This window comes from Schistocerca piceifrons, chromosome X, assembly GCF_021461385.2.
Source record: "Schistocerca piceifrons isolate TAMUIC-IGC-003096 chromosome X, iqSchPice1.1, whole genome shotgun sequence".
Classification (NCBI taxonomy): domain Eukaryota; kingdom Metazoa; phylum Arthropoda; class Insecta; order Orthoptera; family Acrididae; genus Schistocerca; species Schistocerca piceifrons.
Genome location: NC_060149.1, coordinates 483,543,466 through 483,570,937, shown reverse-complemented (window position 1 = coordinate 483,570,937; position 27,472 = coordinate 483,543,466). Strand labels below are relative to the sequence as shown.

Genomic DNA, 27,472 nt, shown 5'->3' with positions numbered 1-27,472 from the left:
GGGATGATGGGATGGACATAATCAGCCAAATTGGTCACATAGTCCTTGGCATAATGCGACCTTGCAGAGTAACCATGGCGCCCATGAAATACCACGATATGGCTGCCCCAATCATCACCGAACCCCCGCCACGTTTCACTGTTGGCAGCAAGCAGTCTGCGTCGTAGGCTTGGGACGGGGTACGCCAGGCGTATACTCGGCCAGAAGTTTGTAGTAGCATGAAACAAGACTCATCCGACCAAATGACTTTTTTCCATTGCTGCTTAGTCCAGGTTTTATTGCCCTGGCACCACATTCTCCTGTTACGAGTATCTGCCTCGTTGACGAGCGTTTTTGGGATTCTAGCTCGCCCTGAAATTACCTGCTTATGGTGAACCCTTGGTGTTATTTTGGTGCTGACAGGCTTTGCGAGTGCGACATTCAGCCGTACACTGACTTTTGTGGTTGCCGTTCTCTTATGTTTCGTCACAACCCTCTTCGATGACCGTTCGTCACGATCCCTCAACACTTTCGTCCGCGTTGTGACTCCGAGCGGAGTTATGCACTGGTTAGCACACTGGACTCGCATTCGGGAGGGTGACGGTTCAAACTCGAGTCCGGCCATCCTGATTTAGGTTTCCCATAATTTCCCTATAATCGCTTAAGGCAAATGCAGGGATGGTTTCTTCGAAAGGGCGCGGGAGCTTTCCCTCTCTAGCCTTAACTAATCCGAGCTTCTTTTCCGTCTATAAAGACCTCTTTATGGGTCGTCAAACACTAATCTTGTCCTCCTCCTCGCGTTGTGACTTAGCAGAAGATGTTTTTCCGCTGTACCTGTATGCGGTATAAATCTTCAATTCTTGGTGCAGATAGCACCCATCATACGAGCACCAACAATTTGCTCACGTTCGAATTCACATGTTTTCTACATAATCAAATGGCTCTGAGCACTATGGGACTTAACATCTGAGGTCATCAGTCCCCTAGAACTTAGAACTACTTAAACCTAACTAACCTATGGACATCACAAACATCCATGCCCCTAGCAGGATCCGAACCTGCGACCGTAGCAGTCGCGCGGTTCCGAACTGAAGCGCCTAGAACCGGTCGGCCACCGCGGCCGGCTCTACATAATCCACTCAAAACTACACAGAACACGGATCTCAGTATGACAGACACTTGCAACATATTGAGGACGTCCCACAGATGCCGTTCGTGGTCAAATACAACAGCGTAACCCCCTGGCTTGGCTAACATCAGCAGTAATGTTCAAGCATGCATTTTCACGTTGGTTCTCCATATTTTTGTCCAACCCTTTTATGTATCAAATACTAACGAGCACAAAATTACATGCCCCACTTCCTGTACGCCGAAGATCTTGTCATCACAGCGCAGGGAGTGTGTTTCGATGAGATAGAAGAAAACCTGAAACGTGCTCTAGCATCATGCCAGTATACACTGAGGTGCCAAAAGTCATGGGATACCTCGTAATATCGTGTCAGACGTCCTTTTCCCCTGCGTAGTGCAGCAACTCGACGTGGCATAAAGTCAACAAGTCGCTGAAAGTTCTCTGCAGAAATATTGAGCCGCGCTGCCTCTATAGCCATCCGTAATTCCGAAAATGTTGCCAGTGCCAGATTTTGTGCACGAACTGACCTCTCGATTATGTCCCATAAATTTTGGATGAGAGTCATGTCGTGCAATCTGGGTCACCAAATCATTCGCTCCAACAGCCCATAATGTTCTTCAAACCAGTCGCTAACAGCTGTGACCCGATAACGTAGTGCACTGTTATCCATAAAAATTCCACCGTTCTTCGGCTGCAAAATAATTTCAAGTAGCCAAATGTAATCATTTCCAGTCAATGATCGTTTCTCTTGGATCAGAGGACCCAGTCCATTCCATGTAAACACAGACGACACAGTTACGGAGCCACCAGCAGCTTGCATAGTGCCCTGTTGACAACTTGGGTCCATGGCTTCGGGGTCTGTGCCACACTATAACCCCACCATCGGCACTTACCAACTGAAATCAGGTGTCATCAGAGCAGGCCACGGTTTTTTTGTCGTCTATGGTCCAGCCGATATGGTGACAGTCCAGGAGAGGCGCTGCAGGCGATGTCGTGCTGTTAGCAAAGGCACTAGCGTCGGTCGTCTGCTGCCAACAAGTACATTCGTCGTACGTCCAACATTGATTTATGCCGTTATTTCACGCAGTACTGCTTGTCTGTTAGCACTGACAACTCTAGACAAACTCCGCTGCCCTTGGTCGTCAAGTGAAGTCTGTCAGCCACTGGGTTGTCCATGGTGAGAGGTAACGCCCGAAATTTGGTTTCCTCGGCACACTCTTGACCCTGTGGTTCTCGGTATATTGCATTCCCTAACGATTTCCATCGTCTAGCTCCAACTACCACCACGCGTTCAAAGTCTGTTAATTCCCGTCGTGAGGCCATAATCACATCGGAAACTTTTTCACATGAATCGCCTGAATACAAATGACAGCTTTGCCAATGCACTGCCCTTCTGTACGTTGTGTACGCGATACTATCGCCATCTGTACATGTGCATATCGCTATCCCATTACTTTTGTCACCACACTCGAAATTACCATATTAGCTAGAAGTTTCATAATACAAAATTTGATTAGGTATAAGTTATAACTATATATATTTGAATGACATGTTGGCTAGTAGATTATTGTGAATTCATATATCATGAGTCATTATGTACTTGAATTTCTGGTATTTGTCTTGCAGTTACATATTGGATTTTGTATACTAGAGAACAGAAGAGACCGTTCGAAACGTGTGCCGTGTGTGGGTCGAGTGCTATCGGAGAAAAACACAGACAATTATTTTCACGATTGAAGAAAATCGTTTTAGCATGAATGATTTTTCACATTGCGGAAGTCTCAGAAGTTGACAAATGTGATGAACTGCTACCATTGTACCTTCATGTGATGTTTTCATTCGCCGGCCGGTGTGGCCGTGCGGTTCTAGGCGCTTCAGTCTGGAACCGCGTGACCGCTACGGTCGCAGGTTCGAATCCTGCCTCGGGCATGGATGTGTGTGATGTCCTTAGGTTAGTTAGGTTGAAGTAGTTCTAAGTTCTAGGGGACTGATGACCACAGATGTTAAGTCCCATAGTGCTCAGAGCCATTTGAGCCATTTGTTTTCATTCAATGGACCAGATTAAGAAGTCGAATGCAGAGATACTGCATGCTACAGTTCAAAGCAATAAGAATTTCTACTTGAGTATGATCAGTTCACTCATCGAGCGTTCCTATGAAGTATCGTTATTGGTGCACCACGGTTAAAAACTGCGACAGTACTGCATGACAAATGTGTAGCATCTGGATAGTCTCCGCACATAGCAGCACATACTACCCATCTGTATCGCCACCAAGCTGAGTATCATGTAGTGAGGTCTCATACCGTATTACAACGGAGCTGCTTTGACATATGTGACTGGGACATCGAGTTACTAAGGCAAGTCTCGAAGAGTACGTCAGTGACACGTATTAAATCCGTGATCTGGTGATACACAGATAAGGCGTAAGCAGGAGACTTTTCTGAGACACATAGAGCCTTCAACAGCTGTCCAGTTCATCCCTTACAAAGAAAGAGAGTTAAATAAACTTATAGCCACGTTTCCGATCACAGATTCCTATTGCATAGGTGACCACGAGTTCAGTGGTAGTAGGCATGGACCTATAAATCAATTAATTAAAAAGTCAGTCAAATTAATCTGCCAATTCGCGCACTAAAATCTATTTTCCTTGGCAACCTGACACCACCTATAGCTTGCATGAGTTGAGAAATGGCGAATGGTCGAGGCGGAGAAATTTTCATGATCACCAATCATTTAATGGTAAAAATCAGTAGAAGTTCGGCAACTATTAGTTTCGAATTTAGGCCACAGCAACATTTGCGCGTAGGAACACTGATCCCGCCCACGGTCGGGGAACTGGCGCCCTCATTGCTGCAAACCTGAGCGCTAGGAGGCCAAGCTGCTCCCTCGGCCGAAAGCAGTAGAAACTGTTTGCATTGTGACCCTTTTCCAATCGCGTTGGCTACAGGGACCTTTTTCTGTGGGATGGAACACATTGCTGTGCTGTGTCCGAGGTTACAAAACTGCTAAAATACATCATCCCCTCTCCCACGCCCGGGTTCCCGGGTTCGATTCCCGGCGGGGTCAGGGATTTTCTCTGCCTCGTGATGACTGGGTGTTGTGTGCTGTCCTTAGGTTTAAGTAGTTCTAAGTTCTAGGGGACTGATGACCATAGCTGTTAAGTTCCATAGTGCTCAGAGCCATTTTTTACATCCTCTCCGCCCCTTTTCGTTGCAGTTCTTAGTCTGCTCCACTTCGTGACTAGCAACAATGCAGTGCCACCATTTCCCTATATATGTGTTGGTTTCCATCCTCGTGGAAGCAACCATCTGTACATTCAGTCTGCTTTAGTGAAGACATTTCGTGGTCGAATGCTCGTGGCAACTTCGTCTGTGATTAAGATGCATATACGCGATTTGCTTTGTGTGCTGGAGCAATAAGCTTTGACACGTTCCCCTTTATGTGTGCACTCTCATATTACGTGCTTCCTCATGGCTACCTGCTTACGTTCAAGATTCTCAGTTCCCAAAATTCAGTTTAAAATCGGATGGGACCAAGTCGGAACTGTATGTAGGATGATCGATGACAGTGAACGCAAGGCGTCGGATTGTTGCAGATGTCGCAGTGTCGCAGCGCTTGCGTGTGGTCTGGCATTGTCATGCTGAAGGAGAGGGTGCTCGATGTATGGACGAACTCTTCTGCGGTTAGAAATGCGCTTAAAGCATGTTGTTTCTCACGTACTGACCTAGTTAAGTTACACACCGCCGTGTTACACGCAACAATTCAGAGCCATCAAGCGGCAGGCGGCTGCGAAACTGTAGACATGGCGAACAAAGGCGTAGAACGTTAATGCTGCTTGTTCGATTTAAAAAGCTTTCAGAATTTTCACATAAAAAATTCGGAGGCAATGCTTTCCAGCACGCCCTCGTATATCTGTTTTATGTACTTTCAGCTTCTGGAAGGAATGCATTTTGCTTTGGTCTCTAAATACTTATTTGATTCGTCTCCCATATCATCGAAATCCATTGCTCTAGCGCTTTCCAGATTCTTAATGACTTCGTGAAGTTAGTTCATGATAATATCCACTGTGTCCAAGTGTACCAACGGTAAGGTTTTTTTTTGGTAACATCTCTTCGCCAGATGGGCTTAGCTGAAACTGAGACCTATGCTTAGATCACAGAACATGAGATTTACGTCGAAGATTATATTCAATGCGAAATCAAGAGCTTAAATGAGTTGGGCGAGGGGGGGGGGGGGGTGGCAGTGGGAATGGCTCTGAGCACTATGCTATGGGACTTAACTGCTGAGATCATCAGTCCCCTAGATTAGAACTACTTAAACCTAACTAACCTAAGGACATCACACACATCCATGCCCGAGGCAGGATTCGAACCTGCGACCGTAGCGGTCGCGCGGTTGCAGACTGTAGCGCCTAGAACCGCTCGGCCACTCCGACCGGCATGGGAAATGTATGGTGGTATGATGTTCTGTTACTCATGTTTATCACCTCCGCAACGATTTGTCAAATCTTCTTTGGAAGAAATGAATTCGTATTTGAATAACTAGCGTATGATTGACCGGTGTTGTGTGGTGTAATGGTAGTAATTAAGTCTGGGCTATAATCCGGCTGACAACTACCACTGTTAACTGAACGCTGAGTGTAAATTACTCTCCAAACAACGTGGAGCTCGTTTCAGAGAGCCCTTCAGCACCATGAGCATAGAGCTGTTATGCTAATTACCATTTAACTTAACAAATCTGTTCTAAAAATTACTCTCGATAATTCTCATATGAACTTTTTCATAAGGATCATCAGTATGAACCCACGGATAATAAATGAAGAGCAAACTGCACCAGTTGCAAGACGTTGCGTTGAATATGTGTTCCACACACAGTTAGGTGAAGCTATAACTGCTGTTTCAGTTTCTATCTGTTATAACTGTACTGCAAATTGAAAGTATTTGCACTGATTCTTTTGTAATCATTATTGATGGAAGTTACTTCTGGTTCTTGTGATTACTATAGTCTGAACGACAGCTTCGCTTAAGAAAAACTTATTGAAGTCTTTACTGTCAGCATATTCTGATCCTTTTCACATTTTCTGGTTTCATTTATACCTTCGCAGCAAGCCTTTTTGTTCATTGCACTTTATGTGCATTTCACTTTATAAATTAGAAACTTTATATTATTTGTAGCTTACGGAATTTCTCTATGGATGTTAACGTTTTGTAATCAGTGCTACATTTTCATTAATGTCCATCTATTTTGTGGTTAGGGTCAATGACGGCGTCTCTTTTTGAGGACCTGTTTCAAGCCTATAATCATCAGAATATGTGTTACTAACTCAATGTTTATAGCATAAACATTGGAGATGCTCCAAAAACGTGAAACGCGTCTGGCGAATGAGCTTCTTCGTTTAAATTAATCTGTAGAGAAAAACTATAATAACAGCAGCAGTTATTCATTTATAAGATTTAGTTTGCAGTCGGTGCATATGAGTAACTATAAAGTACGTAACTATGCTGTATCTCCTAAGCGGTGATGCAGAAATTAGAAGAAAACTCATTGGCGTATATTTCCGGCCCTCAGCGGCCGCGTCTTTCAGTAGCAAGCTGTTCTGCTCACTTCCAGGACCCATCAAGAAACACTTCAGCTTTGGAAACTAGAAATATATTCTTGCTGCCATAATTTTTATTTTGGATAAATCTCTGGCAGCATGGAAATCGAACCCAGGCCCTCCACATAGCGAGCAGTCACTTTGGGCAGTTTTTTAAAAATGTATATATCAGGCCTCCTCGTCACACATTCTGTCCCGTTCTTACGCTCTCCAGTTATGCCTTTATCAACGAACTTATCCATTGTAATTTTTCCTGATAGCTAAGTAGTTTTAATGTTTATTGTTTTAGCACCTTCTTATGTCCCATTTTTAAACAGTATTAATAAACAAGTGAAACAACGATTTGTGAGACAATTTAAAAGTGCCATATCCTGATTAAAACTGAAGCTAAATGAAGTACTGATTTTTTAATCTAAAAAGGTAATGAATTTTTTTCTTCTTCGTAGAAAGTAAATTAAAATGTTCTCTTGCATAGCAGCAAGGGACATCATTCATATGTGATGAACGTTTAAAAGGAAGGTATTGAGAAAATACGGTTTTCTTGACGAGATAACTAATAATTACGTGACTTAAAAAGAAATAACTTGCAGTATATTAAAATGATGATGAAAATAAACTGTAAAGCAGAACTGCTTCTTTGTGATCTAACTTCTGTACTGTACTTCCCATATGAAAGTTGAACTTCTTACGTGACTTATTTTTGGGATTTTTGCATACAGTAAGTTCGGGTATTATGGGATTACATTTAATTTTCTAGTTGTAACTCCAAATTAAACTCATTCTTACCCACTAAACAACCTTTGCTATCAACTTCAACTATTTGACGATATGTATTTGTATTTCTCGTAATAAGATTTGAAAAACTTACCACCGGGAAAAGTTTTAAATTCTGAGATCCCTCGTAATTTTAATTTTTAAAAGCAAAAATAATTTGGTCGGGTAACATATGTGTTATGTTTATTAACTTCAAACAAAGTTCTGAAACAATTATTTGTTCATGTAGCAGAGATGATTGAAGTATTTGCAGAAGTCACAATTGCAGTCTTTGTTCTCAGTGCTTGCACAGGAATTTAAAGTATTCCATATTGCCTGACACGCAGTCTTGGGCTTCAGAACATAACAGAAGCAACTGTATCCATAGCAAAAAATCGATAGATACATAACTATGCATTATTCGTTTACTTAATGAATTGTATAGTTGTAATCTTTAGTGTATATTGTCAGTAATTATTACATTTTATTGAGAACTTGCCTACAAAGACTATGTGAAAGGACGAAAACAGTTTTTCTGCGACGTCACTCATATTCGTTCTCTTGTATGGCCGCTCCCATATCCGTTCCGTTTTCCGTATTAAATATAGCATTGTAGGCTATGTGAACTGTGTAATATAAAAAAATCTTGGACATTGCTTAACCGTAGTGCTAAAGGTACTTTATAGATGTTTGCTGTGGCAACTCCATACGCTTGTTGTGCGTTCATGCCCTGTTTTTCTGGGTGCTGTTAATATACATCATTGTAGAGACTGTTTGGTCTTCCTCTTCCTGATCTCTGTTACAGGTAAGCGGTATCCTCCTCCCCTCATCTGGAGTATTTATTGGTTTGGTGGCGCTTTTCCTATTGATTCACGTATCTCCATCATTTATTCGTCCTCGTCTGTTTCGTTTGTTTCGTCTACCTACGTCTTTGTTGACGTTACTTTGCGTGGTTCCTTTGTTGTTGCCATTTTCTCACAAGAATTATCCGCTCTACGTAGGTCAATGACGAAGTTTTTCCTTTCATTAAATACTTTGGCGGCTGGACTTACTGTGGAAGAACTTTATCTGCGCTGAATTTCGTTTGGGGCACTCGTTTTCATGTTGTTGTTATCAGATGTTTGCTCGATCTGTTTGTTTCCAATTATTTTAGCTTTCGCGCGTAGTCCAACCATCTGTTCACTGCCGTGATGGGCTGGGAATCGCTTCTTCTCCTTCTTTGGAGAGGATCTTTCTGTTGTATTTTCAGATTTCCTAGTGGCAGGTTTTGGTTCTTGGGTCGGGCTGTCGTACTTATTGGAGAAAGTGTTGGATTCTTTCTCCTTTTGTGAGCCATGTTGCCCTTGCGCACCTATGTTCGTTTTTATGTCCTGCTCCGTAGGCGTTACTGTCTCTTTGGGATCACCAATTTCCATGAGAAAGTTGTTACCCAAGTTGCATCTGGGGTCTCAGTGTTCGAGTACTGACCGCCTGCTGCTGCTGCTGCATATGTTTATGAGGAGTGTTTTATCATCGGGAGTGATACATCTCGCAAACTGGAAGTTGCACAACTCGCCGTTGAAATTACTGCACGCAGACGTGACCTATTGTACTGCATGTCTCGCACGTTCGTAGCTGAGCGTCGTACATGATGATTGCATGGTAACCACGTATAATTGTATACGAAGGGATATGTGTGTGTGCAAGTCTACTTCGAGTTGGCTGACACCATTTAGAACTGGAAGTTTATGGACAGACAACCACTTTTTGGCGAACTATTTACACCTTGCCATAGGGGGGCAATCACTGCATTCGTTTGGTCAACGGTTATTTCGAATAGAAATTCGTAGCTAGTGACAGTACGGAGACCAAGTCATGCATGGATCATGGCAGTTTCACTCATGTTGCCACCCAGGATCCAGTTATTTTGTCACAGAGTTCGGTACTGTTCAGCTTTACGTACACAACACAGTTAAGAAGTTAAACATGGATGCCTACTACGTTTATAAAGCTGATTTTCACCAGTTTCTCGAGCCATCATTTATTATCAAAATAATTCAGTTCTATAAAGTTGCGGTCGAACATGAATTTCAGGTTATCTTTTCGTGTTGCATGCAACATTATGAACCATTGTACATCAATAACTCCTTCAGTTGAGTACGTTCTGATTACAACAGAAAGGTGTTTCACCGACTGAGTTGAGCATTGTTGACAGCAACCAGCAGACAGATTCGCACACCTCCACTGCCACAGGCAGGCTCACCCAGCCACAGCTGTGAAGGAAATTACTTTTGAGCCTGCATTGGACTGATACTTTAGGTAGATAAACGAAGTGTGGTTCAATAACTTAAAGGAAGGAATGGAGTTAAACTCGCTACTTTGCGTCTACAGTGCGCGACGTTTACCGCGAGCAGATACGCCACTAGAACAGATCGAATGGAAGACAAAACTTCCTGCAGAAAATTTCGGATTCCTCAGTATTGCCAAATCTTGCAGATTCCCGGACTCAGAATTCGGAGGCGTGGTGAGTTTTATTGGTGCCGTAATTTAGCGATCCAAGCGTCGACTCTGCAGCAGCGGCCGGCTGGTAGTAAGGCATTATGTCAAAGACTGTAGCGTGACTAACGATCCTGGACAGCCGACAAAATAATGTGTCCTTCTCGTTGGCACTCTGAACCCATAGATTACATATTTGCATGATCACCAGCGCAAGCAGCAATATAGGGAATCAATAAGCTACAGTGTTGACAATCCATGATAACGTCGCACATGAATTGCGACACGTGCTTGTAGACTTCTCTCCTTCTTAAACAAGGAACAATACGATTATCCCACACACAAACGATTTATGAATGAAGAACTTTATATACACAATGTCGATGGCGTTACTCTTACCTGGTTTGTGCGGTTGCGCTGAAATTTTGATCAGTTACACATCCAAGCATATAGTACACATATAGTACACTCCGTACCAGTTTGACGTTGCTGTTTACCGCCAGTATGGTGTAGCAATTTTAAGGGTCAACAGTGCACTTCTAGGTGCGGTTTTCACTAACTTAAGGGGGACAACGTGGCACATTTTCTGATGTACGCGACTAATTTTTTAAGTTTAGGATAACCGTGCAGCAAACCACTGTCCCGCTGTCAGAAGTCACCCAAACATTTGCCCTCCTGTACCAAATGTATGCAGATATTTAACGCAGGAGCGGCTCAGGTGTTTATTATTATTTCTGTACTTTTAAGTGCTCAAAATGTTCACCTTGAGCATTGGTACACGACCTGCATATATTTTGGTTGGCTTGCATTTGCTGCCTCACCCTGTTTAGTGAATACATTTTTGGTAAAACGGCGATTTTGTAAGGTATCCCGGACACTAGTTCGAACGACCAGCTACTGAATACTTTATTAATTGAAAGCAGCGTTTCGGGCACGCTACCTACAGCTGCAATAGCCAAAACGACAGCGGCATAGGTGAGGTGTTGCCAGCGAGTTGAGCTCTGACCATTGCCCGCTCATGTCAAGACCGTTTTCCTTGGCTGTGAACCAAGTATGGCCTTCCTCGACACAACGTGAGGTGCCGTGGCCAGGTTTACGACCACGACGTCGATAATACTGATTCCGAAGGTCAAAGATATCGCTTCTACTATGAGCTCGACACACATCTTTCATTCTGTCACAAGTTTTAGTGTCAACAAACATTCCTTTACAAACTGAAGCTCTCATTACAGACTCACAAGGGGACTGCGTCTTCTCGTAATCACCGATTTCGTCCAAATTTATGTTATATGTAGGGTCTGGCCGGAAATGAAAGTGACAGTAGTGGGAGTAGCCAAGCATTTAACAAAAAGTAGCATCTTTGGCGCGGATAAGGCGAGGCATGAGCCGTTTATGTTAACCTAGTTTACAGGCAACTGTTGGCCCACTTGCATAAACGTGCGTATGGTTACCCGAGGCTTGTGGGGGTCGACTCCCTACGCAGGAACTTTTTTTTCCAATTTTTACGTTACTTACATTCCAAATAAACCGAAACAATGCGCAGTATATTGTTTTTATTAGTGTCTTCATAACAGGCATGAGAAGGAAAGACGAAAGAATATTCGGGGTTGCAATTAATTTCCAAGAAGAGACTGTATTTACACTGTCGACGGGGGCTCTGCAAATAATTTCCCCAAACGAAATTCTAATTAAAGCGTACTGGACTTCGGATTCCGTTAGTTTCATTTTGACCTTCGAGCAGTCCTCGGCTGCAGCACACGAATGGTAGGTTCCCCTGTTTTTACTATGAGTATCGCCCGAGCACTTGCAAATCATCAGCTTTAAAATAAAAGAATGTAATCTTATATATTGCGCAGCTCGTGGTCTCGCGATAGTGTTCTCGCTTTCCGACCATGGGCTCTCGGATTCGATTCCCGGCGGGGTCAGGGATTTTCACCTACCCCGAGGTGACTGGATGTTGTTATCGTCTTCATCATCATCATTCATCCCCATTACGGTCGGAGGAAGGCAACGGCATATCACCTCCATCAGGACCTTGCCTAGTGTGGTGGTGTGGGTCTCCCGCATCGTTCCCCTACGTCCTGTCAAGAAGCATGGGTCTTCATTTCCCTTCCAGTTTTATATACGAAGTAGTCATGAACACTTTCCAATCTCTTCCTGGAAGTATGCAATTGTAATGTTTCCTTTGAGTTTAATGTTGATACATTTCATGAAAATATTAATAAATCAATATATTGTGCATTATTTCGGATTATTTGCAGGGTAAGTAACGTAAAAGCTGAAAATAAAAGAAAATGTTCCCACACAGTGACTCGACCGCAATACCCTCTGATTACCATTTTCAAGTCTTTCCACTGCACCAAACACTGGCGGAAAACCACGCTAACATAAATAGCTCGTGCCCCGCCAAACCTGCACAAAAATGCTATTTTTTCTCCATCTGGAGCTCTAACTTCTGTCACTTTCATTTCTGGCCAAACCCTGCTATACCATAAATTTGGACGAAATCGGTGACGATGAGGAAGCGCGGTCACTGTCAGAACGTTAGTTCAGTCAATACTGTGCTACTGTTCGCGCCGAACTCTCGTGGTACGAACTAACTCCAACGGCACGTTCACAAAGGGCGCAGACCTGCTGAACATATGTTTGTCGTCTGTTTAGAAGACGTTTTACTGCTGGCGGATGACGACAGCTTGGCGGAAGCCGGTGGCGCATGCGCGTAGCGGCGCGGGAGGTCCACGCGTGTCGACGACCGGCGCGGGCCGGCGAGCCGTAGCGGTACACTACGCTGGCCGCGTCTTGCATCACCGCCTCCGCCGCCCTGACGTCAAGCACGCTTCCGCCCACGCTAAATGCTCTGACACGATTTAGCGAGAATGCCCGCCTCACTTGTCTTGCGCCTGGCCGTACTGCTTATGGTCAGCGACTGACATGATCACGAGAAAAATATAATCTGTCTTACGTCCTAATCCTAGAGCTGACGTGGCCCACTACCTTTGCAGAGCGCAACCAACTGAATATTCACTTTACTACATTTCAGAAGTAAGTTACATTGAATTTAAATACTAGGATACATGGCATCAGCTAAGCACACTGGGCAAAAAAAATTGGCCATCCTCAAGAGACATGGCTAATACCGTGTAACACTGCATGTAAAATTGATAATGACCTCAATTCGGCGTAGAAGAAGCCTGCAAGTCGTTTTTCAGCTATACCATATCCTTCCGCCGAACGTGAGGTTGTGAATACTTTTACGAACCTGATGATGGTCTGACGACTGAAACTGGTTGTGTAAATAAAGTATTTTACCAGCAGCTCAGGGCGGTAATATGACATTTTTTTTCCAATATGTAAGATCTGTGGGGCACCCCCTCTTGAAAATACATGCCACATCGAGGTGAAGCTAGTCATTGTTGATTAGATTCCGTAGAAGCTCCCAGTTTCAGGGTTGTTGGTTGTTACGTTTCACTCGCTGTTCAAAATAGTCCCACATATTTTTTATGGGGAAGCAGGAACGTATGCAACCAGTCCTGAAGAACAATGCTGTTGTCATCTTCCACAGAATACTCACCTTGAAAATGTAGAATGAGTAGTAAATCTTCTTCTCCGAAAATGTTGAAATAAGCATCTTGGGTCATGTTTACGGTAACCTGAAAGAGTTGGCCCATACCCTGATTTCCCGCTTGTCTGGAGTTGTAGCCCTTAACCACTTCGGCTGTGCAAGCACACTCCCAGTGCCGGTCCAAACTTCTATGCGTCACGCAGTCACAACCCAAATTCCTGCAAATTCGTGAAACTAAACATAAGTAGACAAATGTTATTTTATGTAGTCATTTTAGCCCTGCTAGGTGTGATTATATCGCCAACGGCCTTGCCGCAGTGGTAACACTGGTTCCCGTCAGATCACCGAAGTTAAGCGCTGTCGGGCTGGGCTAGCTCTTGGATAGGTGACCATCCAGTCTGCCGGTGCTGTTGGCAAGCAGGGCGCACTCAGCCCTTGAGAGGCAAACTGAGCAGCTACTTGGCTGGGAAGTAGTGGCTCCGGTCTCGTAAACTGACCTACGGCCGGGAGAGAGGTGTGCTGACCACATGCCCCTCTATATCCGCATCCAGTGACGCCTCCGGGCTGAGGATGACACAGCGGCCGGTCGGTACCCTTGGGCATTCATTGCGTGTTCGGGCGTAGTTTAGGTGCGATTTTATCAGGTAGGCTGAGATGCTGAGGCTAATACACGTTCACAAGCTGTGAACCTATTTCAAGATTTCCACAGCTACAATTCGTCAAAGGCAGTGTCTGTCCCTTCAGACAGGCATCCATGTCTGAATGACACTGTATTACAATAACTGCAGTACTGCATAAACAGAGGTACTGTCGCCATTAATGATAAGATCACGCCTGGCGCGGGTAAAATGACGGTACAATATAACATGTCTTCCTATGCCGGCCGCTGTGGCCGAGCGGTTCTAGGCGCTTGTCTGGAACCGCGCGACCGCTGCGGTCGCAGGTTCGAATCCTGCCTCGGGTATGGATGTGTGTGATGTCAGGTTAGTTAGGTTTAAGTAGTTCTAAGTTCTAGGGGTTGCTATGCTTAGTTCCACGAATTTGTGAGAATTTGGATTGTGACTGCTTGACGCATGGAGATTTGGAGCGGTATTGGGGGCGAGCTTGAATAGCCGAAGTGGTCAAAGCGACTGCTCATGACAAGCGGGAAATATGGATTCGAGACCCGGCCCGGCACAAATTTTCATTTGTCACGAGTAGTTGATGCCAATATAGATTCACAGTATGTGAATCCATTTCATGATTTCTACGGTTGCAAATCGTCAAAGACACTGCCTGAAGCACGTTGTATTATAATAAACGCAGTTCCTCCATAAACACAGACAGTGTCGCCATTAATGATGTATATAAATTGTCGTAACAAAATTGACCCTGTCAGGTACTGCTGTCAGGGTGGAACGTAACTTAAAATACATGAAGTAAGGAAGACATATGACTCGTGTGCAGTCGTGCATACAGAGTTCTTTTTGCTGCGCAGTGGTTGACAAATTTGGTATAACCTGATTATACACTCCTGGAAATTGAAATAAGAACACCGTGAATTCATTGTCCCAGGAAGGGGAAACTTTATTGACACATTCCTGGGGTCAGATACATCACATGATCACACTGACAGAACCACAGGCACATAGACACAGGCAACAGAGCACGCACAATGTCGGCACTAGTACAGTGTATATCCACCTTTCGCAGCAATGCAGGCTGCTATTCTCCCATGGAGACGATCGTAAAGATGCTGGATGTAGTCCTGTGGAACGGCTTGCCATGTCATTTCCACCTGGCGCCTCAGTTGGACCAGCGTTCGTGCTGGACGTGCAGACCGCGTGAGACGACGCTTCATCCAGTCCCAAACATGCTCGATGGGGGACAGATCCGGAGATCTTGCTGGCCAGGGTAGTTGACTTACACCTTCTAGAGCACGTTGGGTGGCACGGGATACATGCGGACGTGCATTGTCCTGTTGGAACAGCAAGTTCCCTTGCCGGTCTAGGAATGGTAGAACGATGGGTTCGATGACGGTTCGGATGTACCGTGCACTATTCAGTGTCCCCTCGACGATCACCAGTGGTGTACGGCCAGTGTAGGAGATCGCTCCCCACACCATGATGCCGGGTGTTGGCCCTGTGTGCCTCGGTCGTATGCAGTCCTGATTGTGGCGCTCACCTGCACGGCGCCAAACACGCATACGACCATCATTGGCACCAAGGCAGAAGCGACTCTCATCGCTGAAGACGACACGTCTCCATTCGTCCCTCCATTCACGCCTGTCGCGACACCACTGGAGGCGGGCTGCACGATGTTGGGGCGTGAGCGGAAGACGGCCTAACGGTGTGCGGGACCGTAGCCCAGCTTCATGGAGACGGTTGCGAATGGTCCTCGCCGATACCCCAGCAGCAACAGTGTCCCTAATTTGCTGGGAAGTGGCGGTGCGGTCCCCTACGGCACTGCGTAGGATCCTACGGTCTTGGTGTGCATCCGTGCGTCGCTGCGGTCCGGTCCCAGGTCGACGGGCACGTGCACCTTCCGCCGACCACTGGCGACAACATCGATGTACTGTGGAGACCTCACGCCCCACGTGTTGAGCAATTCGGCGGTACGTCCACCCGGCCTCCCGCATGCCCACTATACGCCCTCGCTCAAAGTCCGTCAACTGCACATACGGTTCACGTCCACGCTGTCGCGGCATGCTACCAGTGTTAAAGACTGCGATGGAGCTCCGTATGCCACGGCAAACTGGCTGACACTGACGGCGGCGGTGCACAAATGCTGCGCAGCTAGCGCCATTCGACGGCCAACACCGCGGTTCCTGGTGTGTCCGCTGTGCCGTGCGTGTGATCATTGCTTGTACAGCCCTCTCGCAGTGTCCGGAGCAAGTATGGTGGGTCTGACACACCGGTGTCAATGTGTTCTTTTTTCCATTTCCAGGAGTGTAGATGTTAAGAAGTCGTACTGTAGTTAGATGTAGAGGGAATTAGTGAAGTACAGTGGAAGGATGAACAGAACTTCTGGCCAGATGAGTAAACGTCTGTAAACAGAGCATCAAATAAGGCTAATGCAGGAGTGTATCTAATAATGAACGAGAAGTGCAAGGAATGGTTGGAGGGGAAATGGAAGGCTGTAGAAGTATGTATAAATAGGGGAAAGATTAATACCGCCTATAGGATAATTAACGAGATCTTTACAGAACGGAGAATAAACTGTACGAATATCAAGAGCTCAAATGGCAAGCCAATGCTAAGCATGAAACGGGAAGTTGAAAGGTGGAAGGAATATATAGAGGAGATATATATGGAAAATGAACTTGAAAGCAGTACTATACGAAGAAAGAGGAAGTAGATGGAGATGAGATGGAACATATTGTATTGTGAGAATAAATGGACTGAGCACTGAAAAATCTGTATCTAAACAAGGTCCCTGGAGTGGACGACATTTCGCAAGAATTACTGAGATTCTCGGAGAATCAGACATGACAAAACTTTTTCATCTGGTGTGCAAGACGTTGGAGACTGGTGAAATACCCTCAGACTTGAAGAAGAATGTAGTAATTCCAGTTCCAAAGAAAGCAGGCGTGGTAGGTGTGACTATTAAAGAGCTGTCAGTGTAACAAGTAATGGTAGCAAAATACTAACACCAATTCTTTTTAAAAGAATGGAGACTCTGGTAGAGGTCGGCTCCAGAAAGATCAGTTTGTGTTGTGCATAAGTGCTGGAACACGCGTGGCAGTACTGACTCTACGACTTATCATAGAGGATAGATTGAAGACAGCAAACTGCGTTTATAGCACTTCTAGATTAGAGAAACCTTTGGACAGTGTGTTAATTGGAATATACTCTTTGGACTTTTAAAGGTACAGGAAGTGAAAGGTTGTTATAACTTGTACAGAAACCAACCGACAGCTGTAAGAGTCGAGGGGCATGAAAGGGAAGCAGTGGTTAAGAAGGGAGTGAAACGGCGTTGTAGGCTATCTGAGATGTTATTCGAACCAAATAAAAATTTGGGGAAGGAATTGAAAACTTTGATATATGCTGATGGCGTTGTAATACTGTGAATGACTTAGTAGTACAGTTGAACAGGATGAATGGCGCCTTGAAAGGAGAATTTAAAACGTACATAAACCATCGTTAAACAAAGATAATGGAATTTAGTCGAATTAAATCAAAAGATGAGATAATTATGTTAGGAAATGAGGCACTTAAAGTAGTAAATGAGTTTTGCTATTTGAACAGTAAAATAACTGATGATGGGCGAAGTAGAGAGGATATAAAATACAGCCAGGCTATGGCAAGAAAAGCATTTCAGAGAAAGAGGAATTGTTTTAACATCAGATACAAATTTAAATGGTAGGAGGACTTTTCTGAGTTTGTCTGGAGTGTAGCCTTGTATGGAGCTGAAACGTGGACGATAAGCAGTTCAGGCAAGAGTAAAATAGGAGCTTTTTGACCTTGGTGCTAGAGAAAAACGTTGAAAATTAGGTGGGTAGAGATCGAATAAATAATTGGGAGGTGATGAACAGAACTGGGGAGAAAAGAACTTTATGGCCTAACTGCACTGAAAGGAGAGCTTGGTTGACCGGACACATTCTGAGGCGTCAAGGAATCGTCAGTTTGGTACTGGAGGGAAGTGTGATGGTGTGTGTGTGTGTGTGTGTGTGTGTGTGTGTGTGTGTGTGTGTGTGTGTGTGTGTGTGTGTGTGTGTGTGTGTGTGGATCAAGGGAGGGGGGGGATTTTAGAGGGAGAACAAGGGATGAATACAGTAAATAGGCTCAAATGGACATACGTTGCAGTAGTTATTCGGAGATGAAGAGGGTTGCACAGAATATACTAGCACGAGATACGTTTTCTAACTGAAGAGCACAACACCGAACACACCGCAAACAGCGATGGCTACTCATCTGCAGCAACAGGTACCTTTAAGCAGGTATCTTGTCTATTCAGGAGTCGACTAGTCGCTCCGGGGACCTTCTGTCTTCAGCTTTAAAGATGAATTAATCCCGTTCCTCTTTACTGCTGCTTGCCAGTTAAAATACTTATCACTCTGCCGGATGGGAAATATTCCCATCGTAGTTAAGCAGGAAACTCCCAGGTAATCACCGCCTCACCACCTGCAATCTTATCACACTTTCGTGACTGGTCGTTTCAAGTGTGCGTGTTCTCTGCTTGAACTGCTCTCTGGATATTACACTTGATAAAGAGTGGTGACAAGCGAAACTAGTTTTGTGAATAAAGAATATTAATAAGATACACTGATAAGTGGAAACAGTACGACCACAGCTTCCGCGGACTAAATGCCGCCTGGTAGCTTTGCGGGTACGTAACGTGATGAGGAAAGTATATGAATAGAGCAGAGATGAGTGGAGAATCATTATAGCGACGGTACAATCCGCAAGTTTGGAAATTCACTGATACAAGCGACTCTGACAAAGCGCAGATTGTGACTCGGCGTCTGCGAACGAGCATCTCGAAAACGGCGAAGACGTTCGTGTGTTCCCGTGCTACTGTCGTGAGCATGTATGGAAAGTGGTTGAAGGACCGTGATACCGCAAGTAGTTGACAGGGTGTTGAACGTTCTCACTATCACAGAACGTGGAGGTCGGACGCCTGCCCGCTCTATAAAGCAGAATAGGCGGCGAACTGTGGAAGATTTAATGACATACTACAATACTGATGCAGGCAAAAGTGTTTCGAAGCACCCCATTCAGCGCTCATTGTTAAACATGGGGATCCGAAACAGATGACTCCCTCGTGTTCCCATGTTGACTCAACGACAATATCAAGTATGATCGGATTGGGGACGGGACCATCGAGATTGACTCGTGTATCAAAGGAAACGTATCGCCGTGTCGGGTGACTCACGTTTCTCGTTTCACCGCGCTATCGACGTGTCCAGACACGCCGTTATCTAGACCACAACTGCTCGGAACATGCACCGCGCCGCGAACACAGGCCGACGGAGACAGTGTTATGCTATGGGGGACATTCTGGTGGGCTGCTATGGGATCTGTGGCGGTAATCGAAGGCACTGTGACTGCTGCGGACTACTTGAACATTATTGCGGGCAATCTGCACCCCCTCATGCTTCCCTAGTGGCCATTGCGTCGTCAAATGAAATAACTGTCCGTGTCACAAGACCAAAATAGTTATACAATGATTTAAAGAGCATGATGGGGAACTCACGTTCATGTTTAACCACCAGATTCGCCTGATATGAACCAGATGGAACACATCTTTGAAGGCATTGGGCGTCAGCTTCGCGCCCACAAACCATGTGCCTCTTACGGGAATTGTGTAACCTTTGCGTTAACATCTGGTGCCACCTAACTCCGGAAACCTTCGTAGGTCTCAACGAATTCATGCCACGCAGAATCGCTGCAGAACTGCGTTTCAGAGATAGACGTTGTTAAACAGGGGGTCATAATACACTCCTGGAAATGGAAAAAAGAACACATTGACACCGGTGTGTCAGACCCACCATATTTGCTCCGGACACTGCGAGAGGGCTGTACAAGCAATGATCACACGCACGGCACAGCGGACACACCAGGAACCGCGGTGTTGGCCGTCGAACGGCGCTAGCTGCGCAGCATTTGTGCACCGCCGAGGTCAGTGTCAGCCAGTTTGCCGTGGCATACGGAGCTCCATCGCAGTCTTTAACACTGGTAGCATGCCGCGACAGCGTGGACGTGAACCGTATGTGCAGTTGACGGACTTTGAGCGAGGGCGTATAGTGGGCATGCGGGAGGCCGGGTGGACGTACCGCCGAATTGCTCAACACGTGGGGCGTGAGGTCTCCACAGTACATCGATGTTGTCGCCAGTGGTCGGCGGAAGGTGCACGTGCCCGTCGACCTGGGACCGGACCGCAGCGACGCACGGATGCACGCCAAGACCGTAGGATCCTACGCAGTGCCGTAGGGGACCGCACCGCCACTTCCCAGCAAATTAGGGACACTGTTGCTCCTGGGGTATCGGCGAGGACCATTCGCAACCGTCTCCATGAAGCTGGGCTACGGTCCCGCACACCGTTAGGCCGTCTTCCGCTCACGCCCCAACATCGTGCAGCCCGCCTCCAGTGGTGTCGCGACAGGCGTGAATGGAGGGACGAATGGAGACGTGTCGTCTTCAGCGATGAGAGTCGCTTCTGCCTTGGTGCCAATGATGGTCGTATGCGTGTTTGGCGCCGTGCAGGTGAGCGCCACAATCAGGACTGCATACGACCGAGGCACACAGGGCCAACACCCGGCATCATGGTGTGGGGAGCGATCTCCTACACTGGCCGTACACCACTGGTGATCGTCGAGGGGACACTGAATAGTGCACGGTACATCCAAACCGTCATCGAACCCATCGTTCTACCATTCCTAGACCGGCAAGGGAACTTGCTGTTCCAACAGGACAATGCACGTCCGCATGTATCCCGTGCCACCCAACGTGCTCTAGAAGGTATAAGTCAACTACCCTGGCCAGCAAGATCTCCGGATCTGTCCCCCATTGAGCATGTTTGGGACTGGATGAAGCGTCGTCTCACGCGGTCTGCACGTCCAGCACGAACGCTGGTCCAACTGAGGCGCCAGGTGGAAATGGCATGGCAAGCCGTTCCACAGGACTACATCCAGCATCTCTGCGATCGTCTCCATGGGAGAATAGCAGCCTGCATTGCTGCGAAAGGTGGATATACACTGTACTAGTGCCGACATTGTGCATGCTCTGTTGCCTGTGTCTATGTGCCTGTGGTTCTGTCAGTGTGATCATGTGATGTATCTGACCCCAGGAATGTGTCAATAAAGTTTCCCCTTCCTGGGACAATGAATTCACGGTGTTCTTATTTCAATTTCCAGGAGTGTATTTTGTCATACTGCGGCGGAGGAGGTGTTTACATGGGAGTTTCTTTCTTCGTGTTATTGACGACTACGACACCAGCTGTTGAGCGAATCCCGATATTCCTTGTCTTCTCTGGCCGGTTTCATTGTATAGATCCAGGAATTCAACATCTGCTTGATAACGAATTTTATGAACGTAGCATCTTCTTTGTATGGAGATCAGACGGATTTCCCATTGTGAAGTCTTCAGATTAAGATAGGCTTGGGCCTGTGTTATCACGGAGCTCCCACTGGTGACCATTAATATGGAGTGTGGCAACAGTACTCCCTGTTTATACCGGAAATTTCTGTCTGTTAACAAATTGCCGCCACAGATCATAAAATTTGAGTGTCCTCAAGTTGTCGTTCCTGAAAACCCAATGTTCTGCCATCTGCGTCTCGTTGGTACTATAAGGCGTCCAAGTGTTTACATTTATTCTGTGAGCTAACTTTTTCCATATATTTGAGTGATTTCTCTAATTATCTTAATACCTAGGAGGGGACGTTTGAATTGCAGAAAAGATGCATCAACGTGCCAAATTCACACCATATGCATTCCAGTTGACGTAACGGCGAATACTACACTCTCTCAGCCGTGCGCTCAGTTATTCTTTCTGTTACACTCCTAGCAAGACAATTGTGATCGTATTTCTAAATTTCGCCGAATATGGAAATTATCGTCGTCATGTTTCATTTTTGCGTCGTTATCCCTAACTGAATGCCGCGAATAAACTGAATTAAATGATGTGCTTTATATCCTCTGCTTCCAAAGTCCGTTCATACTGATCGAGGCTTTCCCGACGAAGTAACTCCTTGAAAGCTTCTCGGACGTAGCGTGGAATTGCATTAGCTAAACTGCACGATAGTTCCACGGGACAGCTGCTCGTAATCTTGATGTGGGACGGTAGCTGCTTGTGGCTCGGCTACCGAAACAACTGGGCAAAGTCACACCTGAAGATGACGACCATGTCCCTCTCGAAAATATTGTGCAGCTTAGATAATACGATCCGACGCTAAGCTAGAGAACATTTCTGTCTGTTCACACTCACGAGGAAACGCAATTTACCTCCCACCCCACCACCAGCACCTCACCCTGCCCGCCATGGACGGCCTTTAAAGTTTAACATTAACATAGTTCTGTATGTTCCGGTATCATGAAGGTGTGTCTCGGTCGCGGCAGACAATTCCCTAACCAGGTCAGATTTTATAATGGTGACATGTCACGAACACTCAGGGCAATGTAACGACCCTGGCACTGGGTGATAGATCTTGACAGTACTGCCTTTAAATGTTTGCTCCCTCGCGGAATGTTACCCTCAGCTGTGAAATACCGCCAAGGCCTTCAGCACTTGCTCCACAACGTGTTCACTAATGCCTGTCTATAATGTGCGAGTATTCCAGCTACACGTGTTGTCATCCAGACGTGCTCATACGTTCTTTAATGCTGTGTGTTAAACGCATGTAACGCAGAGACCAAGCCATTGTCCCCAAGGCCTCCGCCTACTTGCACTGTTCCAGACACTAAATAGCCTCGTACTGTTCTGTCACGTATATCACATATTGCCACTGATTCACACCTCCATTTCTAATGTCCTCTTCGTTCAAAGGGCGTCAAACGGTACCTTTCTTTTACGATAGTGCAGTGGCTGTGTTATTCTGAATTACGATGCGAAGTTCCTTTGGACGTAAATACGTGTCCAAAGGAACATGCACTGCGGCGACTACAGCCGTTATGAAATATATTAATTGTATTCGCAATTGCGAATATGGACAACCATCAGCTGTAGAATGGAACGACGACAATGAAAATTTGTACCTTTATTGTAATAACATTCACATTCACGTCCATAGGTTAAGGCACCTTCGAGATTCACAAATTAACACTGTACGGACGAAACTGTAGTAGGACATAAGAAAGGTACAACATGCATGTCCAAAGGAACTTTGCATCGTAATACAGAATAATTTAGACATTGAACTATCGTATTTATCTGCCGACACCGGACAAGCGACTTTCACCTGTACGGAAATATACATAATGGATGTACTAGTACAGGTTGTACACGCATGGTTGACGACATATGGAAGTTTGGGTCTGGCCATGACTCGTGTACGGATAACCAAATGGGCCGGCACGGTAGCTCAGCGTGTTCGGTCAGAGGGTTAACTGCCATCTGTCATAAAAACAAGGAGTAAATGGATCAACCATGAACTTGAACAGGAGTCATGCGACGTCCACCCCGAACCAATGCAGCGGACGATAACGAACAAAATGAGAGTAGCACAAAAAAAAGGTAAGGCGACCGCTCGCGGTAAGCGGGGAATCCGGGTTGGAATCCCGGTCCGCCACAAATTTTCATTGTCGTCATTCTGTTGCTAATTTAAAGGTAAATATGTTCTAGAATGGTACTCTTTGTGGTACAGAGACGAAGTATTATTTGACTACTGCTGTCAGCAAGATAAGTGCCTCAAGTCTTCAGGTTTCGTTCCGTTGAATACTAGGAATTTTACTTCTACTTCGATGTTTTCCCACAGGTTATCACCACCTGATATCTCACAAACATTGTTAGAGCCATCATTTGTATGTGTTATATTATCCATGTCCAAAGCAGGGATGTAGATGTAGTTGAAAGAGCGCATTATTAATCGTGCAATGTAATCTGAAAGAAAGACTCTTATGTTGACAAACTGACTTAATTACAGTCATTAATTTAGATTAGCTTCCGGTTGATTTGTAAATAGCTGCTTCTGGTTGTCCCTTCAAATAAAATCAAAATATCGATTCTGGAAAAAAATAAACGTTTAAGGTTGTATATTTGCAGGGACGTTCTGTAAGTTAGATTCACATTTTGCAAGCTTCTCTGTGATCTTTGGCGCAATATGATTAAAACTTGCATTGGAGGTTGTATACTATTGAGTTTTAGTTGAAGCTGGACGAAACTAGGAGTAATCTAGTAGAGTAGTATGAAAACCGCTCTCAGTAACGATCAGTTCACCGAAGTTTCTTGCATCTGTGGAACAGGGCATGGGTTTGCTTCTTTTAGCTTTTCCGCAAAGTGTAATGAGACACAGAACGATTTAGATTAGCACTTTGCTCTCTTCAGTCGGGCAGTGCGCGATATAGGATTTTCTCGTGAGGGCAGTTCGCGTGACAAGGCGATTACGACTTTCCTGATTTAGATTCTCGATTGTTTCTCTAAACCGCCTCGGGGGAATACTGAGATGGCTCTTCCGACGCGGTCACATATTTTCTTCCCCAGTCCTTACCATAGCGAGACAATATTCTTTCCTAACAAACCAGATGTCTATGAGGTACTGAACTCTTTCTTTCCTTATTCGACGTGCACGGAGTGTGAGGAACCGTTTTTGGAAGTTTGGGAGAACGGGTAATACCACCATATACCGGTTGTATTTCATATCGATTCTCTATGTCGCCAGGTCTTTATAATTCCCTAGTCGCGGTGGTCGGTGGTTTACAAAGCGGAGGTCGTCAGTTGGAGTTCCCTCCTGGGCATGAGGTGCGTTCTAAATGTAGCCGGCCGAAGTGGCCGTGCGGTTAAAGGCGCTGCAGTCTGGAACCGCAAGACCGCTACGGTCGCAGGTTCGAATCCTGCCTCGGGCATGGATGTTTGTGATGTCCTTAGGTTAGTTAGGTTTAACTAGTTCTAAGTTCTAGGGGACTAATGACCTCAGCAGTTGAGTCCCATAGTGCTCAGAGCCATCTGATTTCGTTCTAAATGTAGTTACTAAATATCTTCGCGGAAGAGTGTGTGTGTGTGAGCACGCGCGCGCGTGTGTGTGTGTGTGTGTGTGTGTGTGTGTGTGTGTGTGTGTGTGTGTGTGTGCGCGCGCGCGCGTGTTGAAGGTAAATGATTCATGTATATTTCCAACAATCTTCCAGGAATACGTATGAGGACAATGTGGACACAAAAATTAATGAACTGGCTGTATGGCCTCTTCGCCAGATACCAGTTATATTTAAAAGAATAATAGTAACGTAGGAAACATTTCACAATGGAACGCTGCTCTTTTACACGCGCAACTCGAGGGACTGCATTGTATTACAGCTTACTTCTCTTTCGTTTTTGCCAGTATTCTTTCTCTTGCCGCAGTTGAATTCAGATAACACAGTAATGGTGACTATGCGCACGTACGTTTCGATGCTTAAATGTACGTTAATATTAATGATTTTACTTTTGCGCCCTGCTTCTGTGTAGAGTTCACACCATCACAGTGAATAGAAACCAAGTAATCGGCTGGATTTCACGTGGATTGTGAAGGGGATCGTTCAAAACATTCTTTAAAAACTCATTCGTGCTCCGTCTGGCATTATTTAAAGCAACCTCTAAAGACCTAAATTGTAAAACTGGAATCTAATAATGATTCCGTGTAATTATGGTTCAGTAACATTATAGTTTAAGGAGGCCTGAGTAGTGCTAATTACGAGGCTCTGGTGGCGGCGCTTTGCCGTTTACTTCATTGTGCTGTACCGGTAAAACTACACCTTTAGGATAATGAGTGGATTTTTAGCCCTTATTAATATTAAGAAGAAATAAATTCAACTTGTTTAAAAAGATGCACATAAATCATTACTAGGCAAACCGTCTGGATAAACCAGAAATAAATAAACATGCTTAAATACAATATCCAACGCAGATAGCTTAACCAGGAGTACTTCAATGAGACAGGTTTACAGACTCGATATCACAGTACAGCCACATTTCTGTAAGATCCCGTAAGTAATACAGCATCACACAGGTGCAACTAAATTTCTGAAGCAGATAAGGTTATGCGAGAATCTGAGCACAAGATTATAGTCACTAGTCAGAGTGGCATGAATCTTGAAATAGTAACTTCTCACTAGCATGGCTTTCCTAAAATGTCATTCAATTACACTAACAAACTTGGTACTAACACAGAACACAATTACCCTTATACAGAGTGTTACAAAAAGGTACGGCCAAACTTTCAGGAAACATTCCTCACAAACAAATAAAGAAAAGATGTTATGTAGACATGTGTCCGGAAACGCTTAATTTCCATGTTAGAACTCATTTTAGTTTCGTCAGTATGTTCTTTCACCTACGCTCAATGGAGCACGTTATCATGATTTCAGACGGGATACTCTACCTGTGCTGCTAGAACATGTGCCTTTACTAGTACGACACAACATGTAGTTCATGCACGATGGAGCTCCTTCACATTTCAGTCGAAGTGTTCGTACGCTTCCCAACAACAGATTCGGTGACCGATGGATTGGTAGAGGCGAACCAATTCCATGGCCTCCACGCTCTCCTGACCTCAACCCTCTTGACTTTCATTTACGGGGTCATTTGAAAGTTCTTGCCTACACAACCCCGGTACCAAATGTACAGACTCTTCGTGCTCGTATTGTGGACGGCTGTGATACAATACGCCATTCTCCAGGGCTGCATCAGTGCGTCAGGGATTCCATGCGACGGAGGGTGGGTGCATGTATCCTCGCTAACGGAGGACATTTTGAACATTTCCTGTAGCAAAGTGTTTGAAGTCACTCTGGTACGCTCTGTTGCTGTGTGTTTCCATTCCATGAATAACGTGATTTGAAGAGAAGTAATAAAATGAGCTCTAACATGAAAAGTAAGCGTTTCCGGACACATGTCCACACAACATATTTTCTTTCTTTGTGTGTGAGGAATGTTTCCTGAAAGTTTGGCCGTACCTTTTTGTAACACACTGTATTACTAGCAGAAAACTGGCCAGTGATCTTTAATGGCAGTCTGCTATGAAAACTAATTGCTTACGATGAAAATGGAAATGTCGTGTGGTTAGGGCCTCCCGTCGGGTAGACCGTTCGCCTGGTGCAGGTCTTTCGATTTGACGCCACTTCGGCGACCTGCGCGTCGATGGGGATGAAATGATGATGATTACGACAACACAACACCCAGTCCCTGAGCGGAGAAAATTTCCAACCCAGCCGGGAATCGAACCCGGGCCCTTAGGATTGACGGTCTGTCACGCTGACCACTCAGCTTTTAAACATCATTGTAACCACATGTTAACACGCAGAACTTAAAAACCAGATTAAGGTTAAGCTTTAAAACGTTTTCCGATCAATGGATGATATTCCAGCGTCCGATAAT

The 27,472-nt window shown here is 45.2% G+C and overlaps 1 protein-coding gene across 1 annotated transcript in view; it reads left to right on the top strand.

Annotated features, from left to right (window-relative positions):
- Positions 1-27,472, top strand: part of LOC124721924 (carbohydrate sulfotransferase 5-like) — a 544,973-nt gene that overhangs the window by 18,442 nt on the left and 499,059 nt on the right. The window lies entirely within an intron of this gene.